Consider the following 21,760-nt stretch of genomic DNA (forward strand, 5'->3'; position numbering starts at 1 on the left):
TCAGCCATAAAAAGGAATGAAATTGGGTCATTTGTAAAGATGTGGATGGACCTAGAGTCTGTCATACAGAGTGAAGTAAGTCAGAAAGAGAAAAATAAATATCGTATATTAATGGAAATATGTGGAATCTAGAAAAATAGTACAGACGAACCTATTTCCAGGGCAGGAATAAAGATGCAGATGTAGAGAACAGAAGTGTGGATAGGGGGAGAAGGGGAGGGTGGGATGAATTGGGAGATTAGCTTTGATATAAATACACTACCATGTGTAAAATAGACAGCTAGTGGGAACCTGCGGTTTAGCACAGGGAGCTGAAATGGTGCTCTGTTATGACCTAGATGGGAGGGATGGAGGAATGGGAGGGAGGTCCAGGAAGGAGGGGATATATATATATGTATGGCTGATTCACTTTGTTGTACAGCAGAAACTAACACAACATTGTAAAGTAATTATACTTCAAAAAAAAAAATAGGACATCTACTTCCGGCAGTACGGTGGACTAGGTACTCTGAAAGGCCTTCCTACTCCAAAAGAACCAGATGCTGCAAACAAGCAAACAAACAAAACCCAATAACTTGTTATTTTATAACCCAGCAAGTGAAATCCCTAAGGAGATGAAACAAAACAAAATTGTGACCTGAACGCACATCTATGAGGGGTACACATTTAGGGAGGGGTGATATGTAAAGATGAATGCCTATTCAACACCACAGTCAGGAGCACAGATGGGGCCAGTAGCAAGTGGGGAGACCTGAGTCTGAGATTCCAGCTTGAACAGGGACCCTGGAAGTGTGTTAAAGTGATTTCAGGTCAGCGGCTCTCCCTAGTTCCCAGGTACAATTATCTCAAAATAAACATTAAAAAAATTCGCCACCAACAGATCAACATTAAAAGAATGTCTAAGTGTGTACTTTTTCTGGGGGGGGCGGGCGCGTGGCTTGTGGGATCTTAGTTCCCTGACCAGAGCGTGAACCTGGGTGCACGACAGTGAAAGTGCTGAGCGCTAACCACTGGACAACCAGGGAATTCCCTAAAGTATGTACTTTAGAAAGAAGAAAAATGATGGAAGAAGACAAACCTGAGATGCAAGGAGGATTGTTGAGAAAAGAAAATGATAAACATGTAGATAAATCTAAAGAAATGTTTTATAATATAATGAGCATGATGGCAAATTTGTGGGCTGAAAAAAAAAAGGACAGACTGAAATGAAACTTGATTGCAAGGTAGAAGGGGACAGCCATTGCAGTTAGAGTATGCCAAGGTTCTTGTATTGTTTGGAAAGTGAGCTGGAATATTAAATTCAGGCTTTGTTACGTGTGCAATGTAAAATTTTAAAAATAAGCACTCTAAGAATAGAGTCAATGATTTCAAAGGAATGAGAGTTAATTTTCAAGCCAGTAGACAGGAAAAGTGGAGTAAGGAAACAGAAACTCAGGCTGTGGCCAAGATGATGGAGTAGAAGGACCCTGAGCTCACTTCCTGCCACAGGCACACCAAAATTACAACTATGTACAGAGCAACTGTCGATGAGAACAACCTGAAGACTAGCAGAAAAGATTTTCCACAACTAAAGATATAAAGAAGGAACCACAGAGAGACTTGTAGGAGGGGTGGACACGAGGTACAGTCAAGACCCACACCTCCCAGTTAGGCGACCCACAAACAGGAGGATAATCACAATTGCAGAGGTTGTCCCCGAGGAGCAAGGGGTCCAAGCTCAAGATTGGGCCCCCTTGCCCAGTGTTCCCACTGGGAAGACGAGCCCCAGGACATCTGGCTTTAAAGGCCAGTAGGGCTTGTGTACAGGAGAGCCAGAGGGCTATAGGAAACGGAGACTTCACCCTTAAAGGGTGCACACAAAATCTCACGGGCTCAAGACCCAGCACAAAGGCAGGAATTTGAAAGGAGCCTGGATCAGACCCACTTGCTGATCTTGGAGACCCTCCTGGAGAGACAGGAGGCAGCTGGGACTCCCCCTGAGGACACAGACACTGGCAGCAGTCATTGTGGGGAGCTTGTTTTACTGCCAGGACACTGGTGCTGGCAAGGACCATTTTGGGATCCTCTCTCTAGCTCATTAGCACCAGGACCCAGTCTTGCCCACCAGTGGGCCAGCAGCCTCCACACAAGGCAGAACCTGACAGCCAACTGGTCCAGGGGCCAGCCTCACCTACCAGTGTGCCTACATCAGTCCCACCGCAACAGAAGGGCCCATGTAGCCCTCGTAGGGGGCACCACTGGAGCACATAGCTTGAGTGACCAGAGGGAGGGTGCTGCTGAGCCACATAAGATGTCTCCTACATGAAGGCATTTCTCCAAGATCAGGAAATGTAATAGACTTATACCTAACACAGACAAATAAAAATAGAGGGACTTCCCTGGTGATCCAGTGGTTAAGACCCTGCACTGCCACTGCAGGGGGCATGGGTTCGATCCCTGGAAATAAGATCTTACATGCTGCACAGCATGGCCCCCCCAAAAAAAGAAAGAAAGAAAGAAAAAAATGAGGAAAAGAAAAGAAAGAAAGAAAAATAGAGAATTAGGCAAAATGAGGCAACAGAGGAATAGGCTACAAATGAAGGAACAAGATAAATCCCCAGAAGAGCTAAGCAAAGGGGAGACAAGCAATCTACCCAAAAGAGAGTTCAAGGTAAGGATCATAGAGATGCTCAATGAATTCGGGAGAAGAATGGATGAACGTTGTGAGAAGTTTAACAAAGAGCTAGAAAATATAAAGGAGAACCAAGCAGAGCTGAAGAATACAATAACTGAAATGAAAACTACACTAGAAGGAATCAGTAGTAGATTAGATGATACAGAGAAACAGATCAACAAACTGGAAGACAGAGTAGTGGGAATCACCCAAACTGAATGGAGAAAAGGAAAAAAAAGTTCTAAAAATGAGGATAGTTTAAGAGAACTCTGGGACAACATCAAGCATACTAACATTTGCATGATAAGGGTCCCAGAAAAAGAAGAGAGAGAGAAACGGTCAGAGAATTTATCTGAAGAAATAATAGCTGAAAGCTTCCCTACCTTGGGAAAGGAAACAGATATCCAAGTCCAGGAAGCACAGAGAGTCACACACAAGATGAACCTAAAGAGGTCCACACCAAGAGACATTGTAATTAAATTGGCAAAAATTAAAGATAGAGAATCTCAAAAGCAGCAAAGGGAAAGCAATGAGTTATGTACAAGGAACACCCATAAGGCTATCAGATGACTTTTTAGTGAAACTTTGCCAGCCAGAGAGAGTGATGTGATATATTCAAAGTGATGAAAGGAAAAAAAACTACAGCAAGAATATTCTACCCAGAAAGTCTTTCATTCAGATTTGAAAGAGAGTTAAAGAGTTTTATAAACAAGCAAAAGCTAAAAGAGTTCAGCACCACGAAATCGGCTCTACAAGAAATGTTAAAGGGACTTCTCTAAGTGGAAAAGAAAATACTAGAATTAGAAATATGAAAATTACAAAAGGAAAAATCTCATTGGTAAAGGCAAACACAGTAAAGGTAGGAGATCAACCATTTTTTTAAAAAATAAATGTATTTATTTATTTATTTTTTGCTGTGTTGGGTCTTCGTTTCTGTGCGAGGGCTTTCTCTAGTTGTGGCAAGCGGGGGCCACTCTTCATCGCGGTGCACAGGCCTCTCACTGTCGCGGCCTCTCTTGTTGCGGAGCACAGGCTCCAGACGCGCAGGCTCAGTAGTTGTGGCTCACGGGCCCAGTTGCTCCATGACATGTGGGATCTTCCCAGACCAGGGCTCGAACCCGTATCCCCTGCATTGGCAGGCAGATTCTCAACCACTGCGCCACCAGGGAAGCCCTAGATCAACCATTTTTGAAGCTAGTAGGGGGACTTCCCTGGTGGTGCAGTGGCTACGAATCTGCCTATCAAAGGAGGGGACACGGGTTAATCCCTGGTCCAGGAAGCTCCACATGCCACGGAGCAACTAAGCCCGTGCACCACAACTACTGACCCTGTGCTCTAGAGCCTCCACACCACAACTACTGAAGCCCACACGCCTAGAGCCCATGCTCCACAACAAGAGAAGCCACCGCACGAGAAGCCCGCACACTGCAAGGATGAGTAGCCCCTGCTCGCCGTAACTAGAGAAAGCCCGCACACAGCAACAAAGACCCAACACAGCCAAAAATAAAAAATAAAATAGAATAAAACAAATAAAAAATAAAGCTAGTAGGAAGGTTAAAAGACAAAAGTAGTAAAACCATCTATATCTACAATAAGTAGTTAAGGCATATGCGAAACAAAAAGATGCAAAATATGGTGTCAGAAACATTAAACGGGAGTAAAGATGCGGAAAACAGAAATTCAGTCTACTCTTAAAAAAATAAGAATGGAGAAAAAAAAACAGAGCAAAAGTGGGACAAATAGAAAGCAAATGGTAAAATGGTGGAGACTCAAATACGTTCGTAATAATAGTAAGTCAACAATACACAGTTTGAAGTGGGATAGTTCAAAACACCTTTCTCCATTATTGACTGATATTTCTAACTGGAAAAAATTTAGTAAGGGTATGGAAGGTCTAAACAACACAAGTAACAAGCTTGATTTATTGACACCAAGCAGCTCAGCACCCAGCACTTATTCTTCCCAAGCACGCATGAAACAGTTACAAACACTGACCACATACCAAGCCATAAAGCAAGTCTTACTGTCAAGAATCAGTCATACACACCATATTCTCTAACCAAAATGCAATTAAGTTAAGAATTGATAACAATAAACAATTCCCACATGTTTGGAAATTTAAAAACACATTTCTGGAAACAACCCAAATGTTCATCAACGTATGTATATGTATAGCTGATTCACTTTGCTGTGCAGCAGAAACTAACACAACATTGTAAAGCAACTATACTCAAATAAAATTTTAAAAAGTTAAAAATAAATTAAAAAAAAAAAGAACGAGGGCTTCCCTGGTGGCGCAGTGGTTGAGTCCGCCTGCCGATGCAGGGGACACGGGTTCGTGCCCTGGTCCGGGAAGATCCCACATGTCGCGGAGTGGCTGGGCCCATGTGCCATGGTCGCTGAGCCTGCGTGTCTGGAGCCTGTGCTCTGCTACGGGAGAGGCCACAACAGTGAGAGGTCCGCGTACTGCAGAAAAAAAAAAAAAGAATGAAAAAGATATGATAACTACGCATCCAGGGGAGATTTAAAAGCTGAAAAACAGAACAATCTGAACAACTATTTCTTTAATGTTGTCATTTATTCTCATTTCCCTTTCTTAAGTCAGTCTTGATGCTATATTTTATAGACACTTATCTATTATATGTACATTTTCAAATTTATTTGCATAAAATTATTTCTTATGGTTTAAAAAATCTTGCTCTAATTAATTCCCTCTTTTCATTATTTATTTGGGCCTTCTCTCTTTTTTCTTAATCAGTCTTGCTAGAAATGTATCTATTTTATTAGACTCTTGTTTTATTGATCTGTATTGTTTCTTTGTTTCTGTTCTTGTTATCAATTTTTCTCTTATCTTTACTATTTTCTGCTATTTTTTAATAACTATTACTTTGCTCTTTTATTGAGATATAATTGACAGATAACGCTATATTAGCTTTTTATCACTTTTTTCCACATACACACACTGTATTTTATTTTTACAAGAGATAAATAAACTGACACCAAGCATTGTAAGTGGATGACCACAACAATAGCAACAATGATTGCAATTACCAAACACGAAACACACTCATACTATGTCATAATATTGACATTCAGTCCAGTAATCCTCCACCATAACAGCTCCTTTACATTGCAGTGAAAATTGATTTGTATATTTTTTGCCTCTGAGTCCTTGTGGGATTTCTTCTTTTATTATTATTCAAACAGAAAGTCACAAAAATTATAATCATCCTCATCAGTTCACTCAGTCCCATGTAATTAATCTTTTTTTCATCTTGATCTTTTGTTAGCACTTTTTTTTTTTTTTTTTTTTTTTTGCGGTACGCGGGCCTCTCACTGTTGTGGCATCTCCCGTTGCGGAGCACAGGCTCCGGATGCACAGGCTCAGCGGCCATGGCACATGGGCCCAGCCGCTCCACGGCATGTGGGATCTTCCCAGACCGGGGCACGAATCCGTGTCCCCTGCATCGGCAGGCGGACTCTCAACCACTGCGCCACCAGGGAAGCCCTGTTAGCACTTTTATAAATTCGTCAGTTTTCCATTAGAGTTCTGAAAATGCTTATTCATTCAGTTCAGCAGTATAGTCAGTTACCAGAAACCTGTACTTGTCAGAGTCTTTACCATGAATTCCTTGAAGATGGAACCCTTTTATAGGAACATATTTGTAAAAGCATCAGAATACACCCAGAACTGTCTGTAAATGACAAAAGACTTAAAAATGACCACGGTTAAAGATTTGATGAAAGTTCATAATAATGCAATTGACAAGGAAATTTAGTTATTTCTGAGATATACAGTTTAAAGTAATAACTGGAATTATGACTTATAACATTATACTGGAACATATAAGATTTTTAGAAATTTCATGTAATGTCTGAAACATTTATATTAACATATTTCCATACAAATAACCCAAAGAAAGTTTAGTATTAGTTGGTTTTTTTGTTTGTTTGTTTGTTTTTTTATACTGCAGGTTATTAGTCATCAATTTTATACTCATCAGTGTATACATGTCAGTCCCAATCGCCCAATTCAGCACACCATCACCCCCACCCCCACGCAGCTCTACCCCCTTGGTGTCCATATGTTTGTTCTCTACATCTGTGTCTCAATTTCTGCCCTGCAAACCAGTTCATCTGTACCATTTTTCTAGGTTCCACATACATGCATTAATATACGATATTTGTTTTTCTCTTTCTGACTTACTTCACTCTGTATGACAGTCTCTAGATCCACCCATGTCTCAACAAATGATTCAATTTCGTTCCTTTTTATGGCCGAGTAATATTCCACTGTATATATGTACCACAACTTCTTTATCCATTCGTATGTCGATGGGCATTTAGGTTGCTTCCATGATCTGGCTATTGTAAATAGTGCTGCAATGAACATTGGGGTGCATGTGTCTTTTTGAATTATGGTTTTGTCTGGGTATATGCCCAGTAGTGGGATTGCTGGATCATATGGTAATTCTATTTTTAGTTTTTTAAGGAACCTCCATACTGTTCTCCATAGTGGCTGTATCAATTTATATTCCCACCAACAGTGCAAGAGGGTTCCCTTTTCTCCGCACCCTCTCCAGCATTTGTTGTTTGTAGATTTTCTGATGATGCCCATTCTAACTGGTGTGAGGTGATACCTCATTGTAGTTTTGATTTGCATTTCTCTAATAATTAGTGACGCTGAGAAGCTTTTCATGTGCTTCTTGGCCATCTGTATGTCTTCTTTGGAGAAATGTCTATTTAGGTCTTCTGCCCATTTTTGGATTGGGTTGTTTGTTTCTTTAATATTGAGCTGCATGAGCTGTTTATATATTTTGGAGATTAATCCTTTGTCTGTTGATTCATTTGCAAATATTTTCTCCCATCTTGAGAGTTGTCTTTTTGTCTTGTTTATGGTTTCCTTTGCTGTGCAAAAGCTGTTAAGTTTCATTAGGTCCCATTTGTTTATTTTTGTTTTTATTTCCATTACTCTAGGAGGTGGATCAAAAAAGATCTTGTTGTGATTTATGTCAAAGAGTGTTCTTCCTATGCTTTCCTCTAAGAGTTTTATAGTGTCCAGTCTTACATTTTTGTCTTGAATCCATTTTGAGTTTATTTTTGTGTATGGTGTTAGGGAGTGTTGTAATTTCATTCTTTTACATGTAGTTGTCCAGTTTCCCCAGCACCACTTATTGAAGAGACTGTCTTTTCTCCATTGTATATCTTTGCCTCCTTTGTCATAGATTAGTTGACCATAGGTGCATGGGTTTATCTCTGGGCTTTCTATCTTGTTCCATTGATCCATGTTTCTGTTTTTGTGCCAGTACCATATTGTCTTGATTACTGTAGCTTTGTAGTATAGTCTGAAGTCAGGGAGTCTGATTCCTCCAGCTCTGTTTTTTTCCCTCAAGACTCCTTTGGCTATTTGAGGTCTTTTGTATCTCCATACAAATTTTACGATGATTTGTTCTAGTTCCATAAAAAATGCCATTGGTAATTTGATAGGGATTGCATTGAATCTGTAGATTGCTTTGGGTAGTATGGTCATTTTCACAGAATTGATTCTTCCAATCAAAGAACATGGTATATCTCTCCATCTGTTGGTATCATCTTTAATTTCTTTCATCAGTGTCTTATAGTTTTCTGCATACAGGTCTTTTGTCTCCCTAGGTAGGTTTATTCCTAGGTATTTTATTCTTCTTGTTGCAATGGTAAATGGGAGTGTTTCCATAATTTCTCTTTCAGATTTTTCATCAGTAGTGTATAGGAATGCAAGAGATTTCTGTGCATTAATTTTGTATCCTGCAACTTTACCAAATTCATTGATTAGCTCTAGTAGTTTTCTGGTGGCATTTTTAGGATTCTCTATGTATAGTATCATGTCATCTGCAAACAGTGACAGTTTTACTTCTTCTTTTCCAATTTGTATTCCTTTTATTTCTTTTTCTTCTCTGATTGTCGTGGCTAGGACTTCCAAAACTATGTTGAATAATAGTGGTGAGAGTGGACATCCTTGTCTTGTTCCTGATCTCAGAGGAAATGCTTTCAGTTTTTCACCATTGAGAATGATGTTTGCTGTGGGTTTGTCGTATATGGCCTTTATTATGTTGAGGTAGGTTCTTTCTGTGCCCACTTTCTGGAGAGTTTTTATCATAAATGGGTGTTGAATTTTGTCAAAAGCTTTTTCTGCGTCTATTGAGATGATCATATGGTTTTTCTTCTTCAATTTGTAAATATGGTGTATCACATTGGTTGATCTGCGTATATTGAAGAATCCTTGCATCCCTTGGATAAATCCCACTTGATCGTGGTGTATGATCCTCTTAATATGTTGTTGGTTTCTGTTTGCTAGTATTTTGTTGAGGATTTTTGCATCTGTATTCATCAGTGATATTGGTCTGTAATTTTCTTTTTTTGTAGTATCTTTGTCTGGTTTTGGTATCAGGGTGATGGTGGCCTCATAGAACGAGTTTGGGAGTGTTCCTTCCTCTGCAATTTTTTGGAAGAGTTTGAGAAGGATGGGTGTCAGCTCTTCTCTAAATGTTTGATAGAATTCACCTGTGAAGCCATCTGGTCCTGGACTTTTGTTTGTTGGAAGATTTTTAATCACAGTCTCAATTTCATTACTTGTGATTGGTCTGTTCATATTTATGTTTCTTCCTGGTTCAGTCTTGGAAGGTTATACCTTTCTAAGAATTTTTCCATTTCTTCCAGGTTGTCCATTTTATTGGCATAGAGTTGCTTGTAGTAGTCTCTTAGGATGCTTTGTATTTCTGTGGTGTCTGTTGTAACTTCTCCTTTTTCATTTCTAATTTTATTGATTTGAGTCCTCTCTCTCTTTTTCTTGATGAGTCTGGCTAATGGTTTATCAATTTTGTTTATGTTTTCAAAGAACAAGCTTTTAGTTTTATTGATCTTTGCTATTGTTTTCTTTGTTTCTATTTCATTTATTTCTACTCTGATCTTTAAAATTTCTTTCCTTCTGCTAATTTTGGGTTTTGTTTTTTGTTCTTTCTCTAGTTCCTTTAGGTGTAAGGTTAGATTGTTTATTTGAGATTTTTCTTGTTTCTTGAGGTAGGCTTGTATAGCTATAAACTTCCCTCTTAGAACTGCTTTTGCTGCATCCCATAGGTTTTGCATTGTCGTGTTTTCATTGTCATTTGTCTCTAGGTATTTTTTGATTGCTTCAGTGATCTCTTGGTTATTTAGTAATCTATTGTTTAGCCTCCATGTGTTTGTGATTTTTACATTTTTTTCCCTGTAATTCATTTCAAATCTCATAGCATTGTGGTCAGAAAAGTTGCTTGATATGATTTCAATTTTCTTAAATTTACTGAGGTTTGATTTGTGACCCAAGATGTGATCTATCTTGGAGAATGTTCTGTGCACACTTGAGAAGAAAGTGTAATCTGCTCTTTTTGGATGGAATGTCCTATAAATATCAATTTAATCTATCTGGTCTATTGTGTCATTTAAAGCTTCTGTTTCCTTACTTATTTTCATTTTGGATTATCTGTCCATTGGTGCAAGTGAGGTGTTAAAGTCCCCCACTATTATTGTGTTGCTGTCGATTTCCTCTTTTATAGCTGTTAGCAGTTGCCTTATGTATTGAGGTGCTCCTATGTTGGGTGCATATATATTTATAATTGTTATATCTTCTTCTTGGATTGATCCCTCGATCATTATGTAGTGTCCTTCCTTGTCTCTTGTAACATTCTTTATTTTAAAATCTATTTTATCTGATATGAGTATAGCTACTCCAGCTTTCTTTTGATTTCCATTTGCATATTATAGCTTTTTCCATCCCCTCACTTTCAGTCTGTATGTGCCCCTAGGTCTGAAGTGGGTCTCTTGTAGACAGAATATATATGGGTCTTGTTTTTGTATCCATTCAGCAAGCCTGTGTCTTTTGTTTGGAGCATTTAATCCATTCACATTTAAGGTAGTTATCAATATGTATGTTCCTATGACCATTTTCTTAATTGTTTTGGGTCTGTTTTTGTAGGTTATTTTCTTCTCTTGTGTTTCCCACTGAGAGAAGTTCCTTTAGCATTTGTTGTAGAGCTGGTTTGGTGGTGCTAAATTCTCTTAGCTTTTGCTTGTCTGTAAAGCTTTTGATTTCTCCATCGAATCTGAATGAGATCCTTGCTGGGTAGAGTAATCTTGGTTGTAGGTTCTTCCCTTTCATCACTTTAAGTATATCATGCCACTCCCTTCTGGCTCGTAGAGTTTCTGCTGAGAAATCAGCTGTTAACCTTATGCGAGTTCCCTTGTATGTTGTCATTTTTCCCTTGCTGCTTTCAATAATTTTTCTTTGTCTTTAATTTTTGCCAATTTGATTACTATTTGTCTTAGTGTATTTCTCCTTGGGTTTATCCTGTATGGGACTCACTGTGCTTCCTGGACTTGGGTGGCTATTTCCTTTCTCATGTTAGGGAAATTTTCGACTATAATCTCTTCAAATATTTTCTCTGGTCCTTTCTCTCTCTCTTCTCCTTCTGGGACCCCTATAATGTGAATGTTGTTGCGTTTAATGTTGTCCCAGAGGTCTCTTAGGCTGTCTTCACTTCTTTTCATTCTTTTTTCTTTATTCTGTTCTGCAGCAGTGAATTTCACCATTCTGTCTTCCAGGTCACTTTTCCATTCTTCTGCTTCAGTTATTCTGCTATTGATTCCTTCTAGTGTAGTTTTCATTTCAGTTATTGTATTGTTCATCTCTGTTTGCTTGTTCTTTAATTCTTCTAAGTCTTTGTTAAACATTTCTTGCATCTTCTCAATCTTTGCCTCCATTCTTTTTCTGAGGTCCTGGATCACCTTCACTATCATTATTCTGAATTCTTTTTCTGGAAGGTTGCCTATTTCCACTTCATTTAGTTGTTTTTCTGGGGTTTTATCTTGTTCCTTCATTTGGTATATAGTCCTCTGCCTTTTCATCTTGTCTATCTTTCTGTGAATGTGTTTTTTGTTCCACAGGCTGCAGGATTGTAGTTCTTCTTGCTTCTGCTGTCTGCCCTCTGGAGAATCTGCGGTTATTCCATGCAGGCTACTCATAAAGGCTAATTCTTCAATCACTTCAAACTCAGTATTGACTCCTGAGGGTGAGATGGCTGTGCATACATTTAGAATGTTCTTCCTTCTAGGAGCTCTTGGTTTCAAATTCTCTCCTCTGTTCACAGAAATTTACCTTTGTGAAGTGACTTCCAACAATTCTTCTCAGTTTTCATTCTCCTTAACGTGGACTGGCCTTTCCTGATAGATTGCCATTGTGTAAAATTCTCAATAATATTCCCCTGGAGGTTTTTCTCTCACTGCTCAGAATTTGTAGCTGCAACTGCACATGTAGGTGGTAACCATTCTCAGCAGCAGCATCCTCAAATGCCAGAGACCAGTAACAAATGTATGAAGTATGTTTGTCACAGTTAGAGACCAATGATTTCCTAATGTCTGCTAGTTTTGGAGGGTCTCCTGCAGAGGCGGGGGGGGGGGGGGGCTGTGGCTCACCCTGGGAACAAGGACACTGGCAGCAGAAGTTCTGGGAAGTATTACTTGGCATGAGCCCTCCCAGAGTCTGTCACTATTTTCTGCTATTTGAGAGGATGTTATTATGTTTTTTTTCCAGTTTCCTAAGTTGGATGCTCAGCTTATTAATATGAAATCTTTACTAATGTGCAATCCTTAATAAATGTATTTAAGAATATGCATACCCCTCAAGGATTGCTTTAGCTGCATTCAAATTTCAAAATGTAATGCTTTCATTGTCAGCCAATTCCTAATTTTGTATTTTTTCTTTGTCTTATTAAATATTTGGAGGTATGATTTTAATTTTCAAACTTAGGGTTATCTTTTTGTGATGGGTTTCTCATTTCATTTTATTGTAATCATAGAAGATGGCCTATACAATATCAGTTCTTCACTCTGTGGGCAGACTTGCTTCATGACTTAGTATGTGATCAATTGTTATAAAATTTCCCTTATTGTATGAGAAGAATGTCAATTTTCTGATTGTTTGAACAAGCTTCTTAATTATGCTATTCAAATTTTCTGCATATCTATTAATCTTATGGCTGCTTGATTTAGTAACTATGGAGAAAGGAAAGATAAAATACTTGGGAGGGTTGTGAATCCATTCATCTTTCTTTGAAATTGTCTCAAGTTTTGCTTTGTATCAAACTACGGTATGTGGACCAAATTTGGCCCACTCCTTGTTCTTGTAAATAAAGCTTTATTGGAGCACAGCCATGTTCTTTTGCTTATGTGTTATCTGTGGTTGCTTTCTTACTACTATTGTGAAGATAAGTTGAGATAGAGACTGTATTACCTGAAAAGTCTAAAATATTTACTATCTGTCCGTTCATAGGAAAAATATAATCTGAGGGCCATGCTGTTAGATTCAAAGAAGTATCAGAATTATATCTCCCTGGCAACATTTACTTGTTGACCATTATGTAATGATCCTCTCATCCTCAAAATCATGCCTTTTGACTTAAAGTGCATTTCATCTGATATTTCTAAAGCTACACCAGTTTCCTTTGGCTTATTATTCATCTGATGTGCCTGTTAGGAATGCATTTAGCTGCAAATAACAAACCTCAACTACAAAGGCTGAAACAAAGTGGGGTATATTTCCTTTAAACAACAAAAATTCCAGAGTTAGACTCCTGTTGGCATTATTTTAGCTGCTCTGTGATGCGTTCATGTACCCAGGCTGGCTCTGCATTTCTTCTTCATCAGCATTAGCTTGTGAGCCTTTGTGCTCACATGCGCTATGTCAAGATGGCAAAAAGACTGCTACTCATTCAGACATTGTGTCCATGTATCAGGCAGGAGAAAGGGAAAAGGACGGAAACATTTCCCAGAAGATTTCCCTTATACATCTCATTTCCCAGAACTGGGTCACATGAGCACATTTTCCCTAATCATTGACCAAGAGAAATGAGATTCCACAATTGGCTTAGACCAAATCATGATACATCTTTTGGAGCTGGTACTTTTACACTACAAGAAATAAACTGGGGGGCTTCCCTGGTGGCGCAGTGGTTGGGAGTCCGCCTGCCGATGCAGGGGACACAGGTTCGTGCCCTGGTCCTGGAAGATCCCACATGCCGCGGAGTGGCTGGGCCGTGAGCCATGGCTGCTGAGCCTGCGCATCCGGAGCCTGTGCTCCGCAACGGGAGAGGCCACAACGGTGAGAGGCCCGCGTACCGCAAAAAAAAAAAAAAAAAAAGAAAAGAAATAAACTGGGTACTGTACAGCACCGGGAAATATACTCAATATTTTGTAATAACCTATAAAGGAAAAGAATCTGAGAAAGAATATATACGTGTGTGTGTGTATGTGTGTATGTATGTATGTGTATATATATATATATATATATATATATATATATATATATACACACACATACACACACACACATATATATACATATGTATATTTCAGATATATATACATATATATTTATCTGAATCACTGTGTTGTACACCTGAAACTAACATGACATGTAAATCAACTACACTTCAATTTTTTTTAATAAAATTTTTTATTTATTTATTTTTGGCTGCGTTGGGTCTTCGTTGCTGTGAGCAGACTTTCTCTAGTTGTGGCAAGCGGGGGTTGCTCTATGTTGTGGTGCGCGGACTTCTCATTACAGTGGCTTCTCTTGTTGCAGAGCACTGGCTCTAGGTGCACGGGTTTCAGTAGCTGTGGTGCGTGGGCTCAGTACTTGTGGCTCGCAGGTTCTAGAGCACAGGCTCGGTAGTTGTGGCACATGGGCTTAGTTGCTCCGCGGCATGTGGGATCTTCCTGGACCAGGGCTTGAACCCGTGTCCCCTGCATTGGCAGGCGGATTCTTAACCGCTGTGCCACCAGAGAAGTCCTACTTCAACTTTTGAAAAGAAAAAAAAAAAGAAATAAACTGGCCTGGGGTAAAGGCACTCCTCCTGGACCAACAGATCTCTGCCTACTGCCTTAAAAAAAAAAAAAAATCAGGATTGTACAGCAAAGAGCAAAAGATTTGGAGCATGTTGTTGGTCAGAAAATAGACTGTGTCTGTTATACCTGGGGTATATTTTTTCATATCTTTGCTTTCAATATTTCCATATTTTTGTTTTAAGTGTCTCTCTCATGAACAGCATGTAGCTGAATTGTGTGTTTTCATTCACACTGATAATCCACTCAATGATGAAATCAGTTCATTTACATCTAGTGTGATCGCCAGCACTTAAGATTTTATTTCTATATCTTATTTTGTGTTTCCCATTTACCATGAGTATTATCAATTGTTATTGATTGCTCTGTAACAAATTACCCCAAAACTGAGCAGCTCAAAACAACAAACATTTACTATCTTACACAGTTTCTTGGGGTCAGGAGTCTGGGAACCATGTGGCTAGATGATTCTGGCTCAGGCTGTCTGGGAGGTTGCAGTCAAGCTGTCAGCCAGGGATGCAGCCATCAGAAGGGTCTGTTGAGGATCAGCTTCCAAGTTCACTCACATGGCTGGAGGCTGGAGTCTTCAGTTCCTCACCACATGGGCTTCTCCGTAGGGTAACTTATACATGTCTTCCCCAGGGTGAATGATGTGAGAAAGGTGAGAGAGATAGAGAGCTCAGAGAAAGAGCAACCAAACTGGAAGCCACCGTTCCTTTCTAATAGGGTTGCCAGATTTAGCCAATAAAAACACAGGATACCCAGTCAAATTTAAATTTCAGATCATATTTCAACATTTGTATGGGACATACTTATACTAAAAAATCATTCATGCTTATTCAAAATTGACTGGGCTTCCTGAATAACATCTGGTAACCCTTTTTATAATCTGATCTTGGAAGCAAAACTGGCTACAAAATTTGGGAGGCCCCTTATTTAAAAATTGTTAGGAATTTCAAGTCAGTGAGAGCAGAACATTAAACAGAGCATGGAGCCCTTCTGAGGAAGTTACACTGTGTGAGAGCACAGGCTGTACTCCCAGAAAGCCAGCCCTGCTTGGAAGTGACATACCATCACTTCTACCACATTCTGTTGAACAGAAACTAGTCACTAAGTCCAGCCTACACATTATGGGAGGGGATAACATGAGGGTATGGGTCCCAGGAGGCAGTGATCACTGGGGTCATCTTGGAAACTGACTACCTTTGCTTCTTCCATTTGTCATTTCCTGCCTGGGGGTGAACTGATTGGACTGTCTGCATTCCCTTTGTTTCCTCTCTGCTGGTTTAGAATACATTCTATTTCTGTTCTTTCATTAGTCATCCTTAAAATTTTAACGTGCATACTTCAGTTAATAAAGTCTAAAGTTAATCAGTTCTTCTAGAACAATCAAGGACCTTAGAATGCTTTTGAACTCTGATCATAGCTTCCTGCCTATAATTTGATTGTTTTCCAGTTTTTAGTCTACCTTGTTTATTTTATCCCCCAAGTCAGCCTTTAAAATTATTTTTTATAAAGTCCATGCTTGTCTGAATTTCCCACATTTAATCTTTTTTGGTTCTTTGCTCCCACTTCTTGTAATCTATTCCATCCTCTGGGTTTACTTCCTGAGTTTTTCATATTCTCTTAATCTGATATCTTGCCAGAACACTAGGTCCTCATGCGTTTTTTAGTGATTTTTTTAAAACCTTGGTTGCATCTCTGGTCATAGCCTTCTTTTTGTTCCCAATATTGTGTATTTTGTGCTAATAATTTATTTTATTGACTTTTAAAGAATTAGTTCAACTTTTTGTTATTTTCCGTATCATTATTTTCTGCTTTACTATTTCCTTTCTTCTACTCTCTTTGGTTTTCTGACAGTCTCTTCCTAAAATCTTGAGTTGGATGCTGAATTCATTTGTTGCCAATCTTTCCTGTTTTTTCAAAAAATATATTTATTTATTTATTTGGTTGCACCGGGTCTTAGTTGTGTCAGGTAGGCTCCTTAGTTGTGGAGTGCCGGCTCCTTAGTTGCAGCATGTGGTTTCCTTAGTTGCGGCTCCAAGCCTCCTTAGTTGCAGCTCCCGGCCTCCTTAGTTGCGGTTCACGTGCTCCTTAGTTGTGGCATACAAACTCTTAGTTGCAGCATGCATGTGGGATCTAATTCCCTGACCAGGGATCGAACCCAGGCCCCCTGCATTGGGAGCACGGAGTCTTATCCACTGCACCACCAGGGAAGTCCCAATCTTTCCTGTTTTTTTTTTTTTTTTTTTGCGGTACGCGGGCCTCTCACTGTTGTGGCCTCTCCCGTTGCGGAGCACAGGAGCACAGGCTCCGGACGCGCAGGCTCAGCGGCCATGGCCCACGGGCCCAGCCGCTCTGCGGCATGTGGGATCTTCCCAGACCGGGGCACGAACCCGTGTCCCCTGCATCGGCAGGCGGACTCTCAACCACTGCGCCACCAGGGAAGCCCAAGAAACGAGTTTTTAACTTAACGTATTGGATTTCCTTGGTCAACATTTTATTGTTGGTTTCTAATTTTATCATATTGGGGCTAGAGAACATGACTGAATGATATTGATTCTTTTTTTTTTAATTAATTTATTTTATTTATTATTTATTTTTGGCTGCGTTGGGTCTTCATTGCTGCGTGCGGGCTTTCTCTAGTCGCGGTGAGCGGGGACTACTCTTCGTTGTGGTGCATGGGCTTTATTAGTTGTGGCTTGCAGGCTCCAGAGCGCAGGCTCAGTAGCTGTGGCACGTGGGCTTAGTTGCTCCACGGCATGTGGGATCTTCCCGGACCAGGGCTCGAACCCGTGTCCCCTGCATTGGCAGGCGGATTCTTAACCACTGCGCCACCAGGGAAGTCCCAATGAAACTGATCCTTTAAAAAAATTTTAGACTTCCTTTATGGCCATATACGTGGTATTTTTAAAAGTGTTCCATGTGAACTTGAAAACAGTGGTTATTCTGTGTGTAAGGAGGTGTAAAGTTTATGTTTATCTAGCAGATGATGTTCTTCATTACATTGTCCTAACTTCTGTATCTTTACTAATGTTTTGCTATTTGATCCACTGGTTTTAAGAAAGCTTAATTAGAATTTCCTACTTTGAAAAAAAAAGTTCCCACTTTGTTTATAGATTCCTGCCTTTCTCCTTGTGGTTCTGACAGATTTGCTTTATATGTTTCACCAAAATACTTATAAGTTCATGACATTATATCTTCTTGGCAGATGTTTCCTTTTATGTGTGTTGGTTAGGGCTAGATTGCTGTTTCAAAGGACCCTAAAAAACAGTGGTTTAAATAAGATAGAACTTTATTTTTTGTCCATGTGAAAGTCCACAGCCACGGTTCCTGTGGGGTTTGGTAAGTGAGGAGCCAGCAGGAGAGGAGAGGGAGGGGAAAGAGTGAGGTTGAGGTATTTATTCCCCTGCCCCTTCACCATGAGGTCACCTTTGCTCTACATAACTCTCCATCAGAGCCTGGTCACCGCTCCCTCCCTTTGACCCTGCGGCCTAGGGGAATGAAAGCTATGCTATTGCTAGCCTCAGAGCTCTTGCGACTCCCCTATGCCCTACTTTGTCATTATTCCTTTTGACAATAAACTCTGCCCAAATTCTCTTCATTAGAACACGCCATTTCCTGTTGGAACCCTGAGTGATGCAGGCTGGCATCATGTGTTTAAAAGTCATTGATTCTGAGTGCCTTTAGGCAAGCGTGCACGCTCCAATACATGCTGGACGCAGGCCCCGCTATTCCCTATTCCGACACTCCTGGCTCACCTTGTATCTGCCTAGTCCCAAAGACATTTGAGGCTGAGACCCTGGGTTAATGGCCCCAGTCTAAGACCCCGCATCCAGGTCTCCAGAACACTACCCTGTCTCGGGGGAAGGAACTACTCAAAGCCCATCAATAACACCCACCTTGTCCATCGTAACACAGACTCAGCTTGGTCACTGGTCTGATGGCCAGAGCAGCCTCTCCCTGGACAAACTCAGTATCTCAGGATCACGGGGACTCACCTTTGTCTGAGGGTGCTTTATTACTTTAGATGGGTCAGTACTTTCACCTAGGACTGCCAGTTTCTGCAAGACCCAGAGTCAGCCTGGCCCTTTAAGGTGACTGCACATCTCTGCTCTGATTCATTAGGTACCAGTTTCTTCAGTCTGACTCTCCGTGGGCCCAGCTTGTTTCCCTCATTTCCTCATTCTTAGGGAAATGTTCAATCTTGGTCAGCTCCCACACAGAGAAGGCAGAGATAACTGTTCCCATTTTACAGACTAGGAAACTGAGGTTCAGAGTGGAAAGTGAGCTTCGGGGAGTCCAGTGGGGCCTGGCTTTGAGCCTGGGTCTGTCTGGCTCTGAATTAGAGGCTTTCCTAGGGAGGTTGTGTGTGCTGGGGGGAGACAGGGGAGCCTGAGTGGAGGACAGAGCCACAGGTGACAGAGCCACAGGAACCTCAAAGCCCTCTCCTGGCCAGGCTGGGACACAACATCTGGGTGAGAGGTGCAGAGTGGGGGGGCCCTGGAGTCCAACAGAATGAGATGCATTCCCAGTTCTGCCCCTTTCTGTTTGTCTCCTTGGGCCGGTCTCCAGGCTTCATGGAGCAGTTATGAGGACTCACCCAGGGAGTCTGTGAAATGTACATGCGGGTAGCTGCTCAGTTCCAGGTGTCTCCCAGGTCCCTGCTCTTCGCTTCTCTGGGCTGTGGTGGCTGCGGTGCAGATTCAGCCAGCAGGGGGCGCTGCTGCCAACGTTGACCGTGCTTCTGGGCCCTGCCTGTGTGCACCCATTCATTCACTCATACCTCTGCCCTCAAAACAAACAGCTCCTGTTAAAGCATCTCATCACATCCCACGGTGGGGACCGTGCTATTCCCCTTGGAGCAGGAAGCAGGATGCTCTCCTGGAAGACCTGCTCAGACTCAGCTTTGCTTTACTTTGGGAAGACTGCCTCGGGTGTTAGTGTCAGAGCCACAGAATTTTCACAAAATGGGTGGGATTCTAGAAAAGTTATCTCCCAGCCTTCAGGAATGAGTCATCAGGGAGAAGCTGGGGGAGGAACATCTCATTCTCTGACCCACAAAGTCATCTTTCTGGGTTGATCTACAAATTCAGTGGTAGGCAGTGTGGGCTGTATCCAGCTGCACCACTTATCAGCTAAGTGACCTGACCAATCCCATGCTTCCCTGAGCCTCTATCTCCTTATCTGTCCAATGGTGGTAACAGTAGTCCCTAGCTATTATGGACCGTTTCCATCATCTGGTCAGCATCCCTCCTTTCCCCTGGAACAGCAGTCTTCCCCTTTAGGATCTTCTCCTCCAAACACTGGTTCAGCCAGGGCAGTCATGGCATCTATGATCCTGTCCCTTGGCTATAGATGGTTGGCCCACAGGTGGACACCTGATTAGAGCTGGGCCAATTGGAAGCCTTCCCTGTTCTGTTCTGTTTTGAGTCAAAACTGAGAAGATGGCTGTGAAAATGTGAGAGGCTCAGGAGTTGTCATTGGTCAAATGTCCTACCTCATGGCAGAGTTAGTCTACAGAGGGAGAGGCAGGGGAGAGAGAGACAGAGTATGTGAGTGAGTCCTGGCAGGGTTTGGATCCTTAGTTCTGGCTGTGCCTGGGTCCACTAGCCCTGCTCACAATCTGGAAGTTCACCCCTCCCTTAGATACCCAGGGTCACCTCACTTGTTGGCACTGGTTTCTAAAGATACACTTTTTCACAGGGCTGTTTGTAGGATCAAATGAGCTAAAGTGTGTGAAGCGCTCAGCCCAAGGCCTGGCCCACTGCAGACTCAGTAAGCATGGATTCCTTTCCCTTAATGGGCACCTGGCAAGGATGGGGTTTGGCAAGATCCCGGGAAGATGTGAAGCATCAGCACTAGCGAAGTGATGTAACTCAGCAGTTCTCGGGAAACGAAAGTCAGGTGCCTCGGGACCCTGCAGAGCTCCATGGGAGACCAGAATGAATGCCCAAGCAGAACATTTGGTGCATAAGAAAGGACAAGACTAAGAAAAAAACTCCTGTCCCAACCTTTTGTGGGAGGAAAAATTTTCTGTGCCAGGGATGTATGCTGGAGTCCCTGGAGGTCTAGAAGGTGGACACCAGGAAAGGCTTTCCAGAGGAGAGACATTTGAGCTGGGTTTTGAAGGATGAATAAGAGTTTGTCAAACAGGGAAAGGACTTGGAAAAAGACATTGGATGAAACAACCACTATTAGTACAAAGCTGATTGGTATGAGAAGTCAGACAGCCTGGGTTTAATCCTGCCTCAACCAACGTTCAGATTCTTCTATGCTTCTGTTCCTTATCTGCAAAATAAGGAAATAGGGGCTTATTTTTAGTATTAAATGAGATAATATATGTAAAACACTCAGAACAACGTGTTGTCAGAAGGCTGTGGTTAAGCACTAAATAAATGTTTAGCTCATTATGAAAAACATTTACATTATCAAGTCCACCCCCACCTTTAGAAGACTGGAGCTGTTACCATTTATTGAGCCCTTAATAAGCTCCAAGCATGGTGCTAAATGCTTAGCATGCTTTGTCTCTTTTAATCCTCCCAATAACTCCAGGAGGTGAGTATTATTATCCCCATTAAAGATAGAAAAACAGAGGCTCTGAGAGGTCAAGATTTCATAGCCAGTGCGGAACAAGCAGAGTAGGCGTTCAAACTCAGGTTTGTCTAAGGATGCCCTTGGCTCAGAGAGAGCAAGGGACTGGCCTCAGGACACACAGCAGGGTGCTGGGGTGTCAGGATTTCTTTCTGGACCCACTCAAGGGCAGTAATGTGGTTGGAGGTCCTTGGTTTGCCTCTCCCTTTACAACAACATGTTTATTGAGTGTTGGTTCTCATTGAGAGAACCAGGGGTGACTGACGAGGCACCCGCTAAGCCCTCCCCAGCCCCATTCACACGCTCTCCCACTCCACGGCGGACCTTGCGGGCCTGGGGCCCCTGGCACAGGGACAGAGCTGGGCTGACCCCACTTGGGTCCACAGGGTCAGGTCTCCCAGCAGGGCTGGCAGAGCTAAGAGCCTGGAGACCCAGCCGCGCCCCTGTTCCCCTCCCTTTCCCAACCCCCATTGCTTCCGCCAAAGGTCCTTGTAGAAAATTCCAGCCGCGCCCCTGGACCGGGGTTTTTCCAGTGGGATGGGAACAGTGGGCGCGTCTGGCAGCCAAAGCCGCAGAAGGGGTAGTAATTGGGCAGCCCCCGTC

The sequence above is a fragment of the Tursiops truncatus genome, chromosome 1 (genome assembly GCF_011762595.2).
Source record: "Tursiops truncatus isolate mTurTru1 chromosome 1, mTurTru1.mat.Y, whole genome shotgun sequence".
In the NCBI taxonomy this organism is placed as follows: Eukaryota; Metazoa; Chordata; class Mammalia; order Artiodactyla; family Delphinidae; genus Tursiops; species Tursiops truncatus.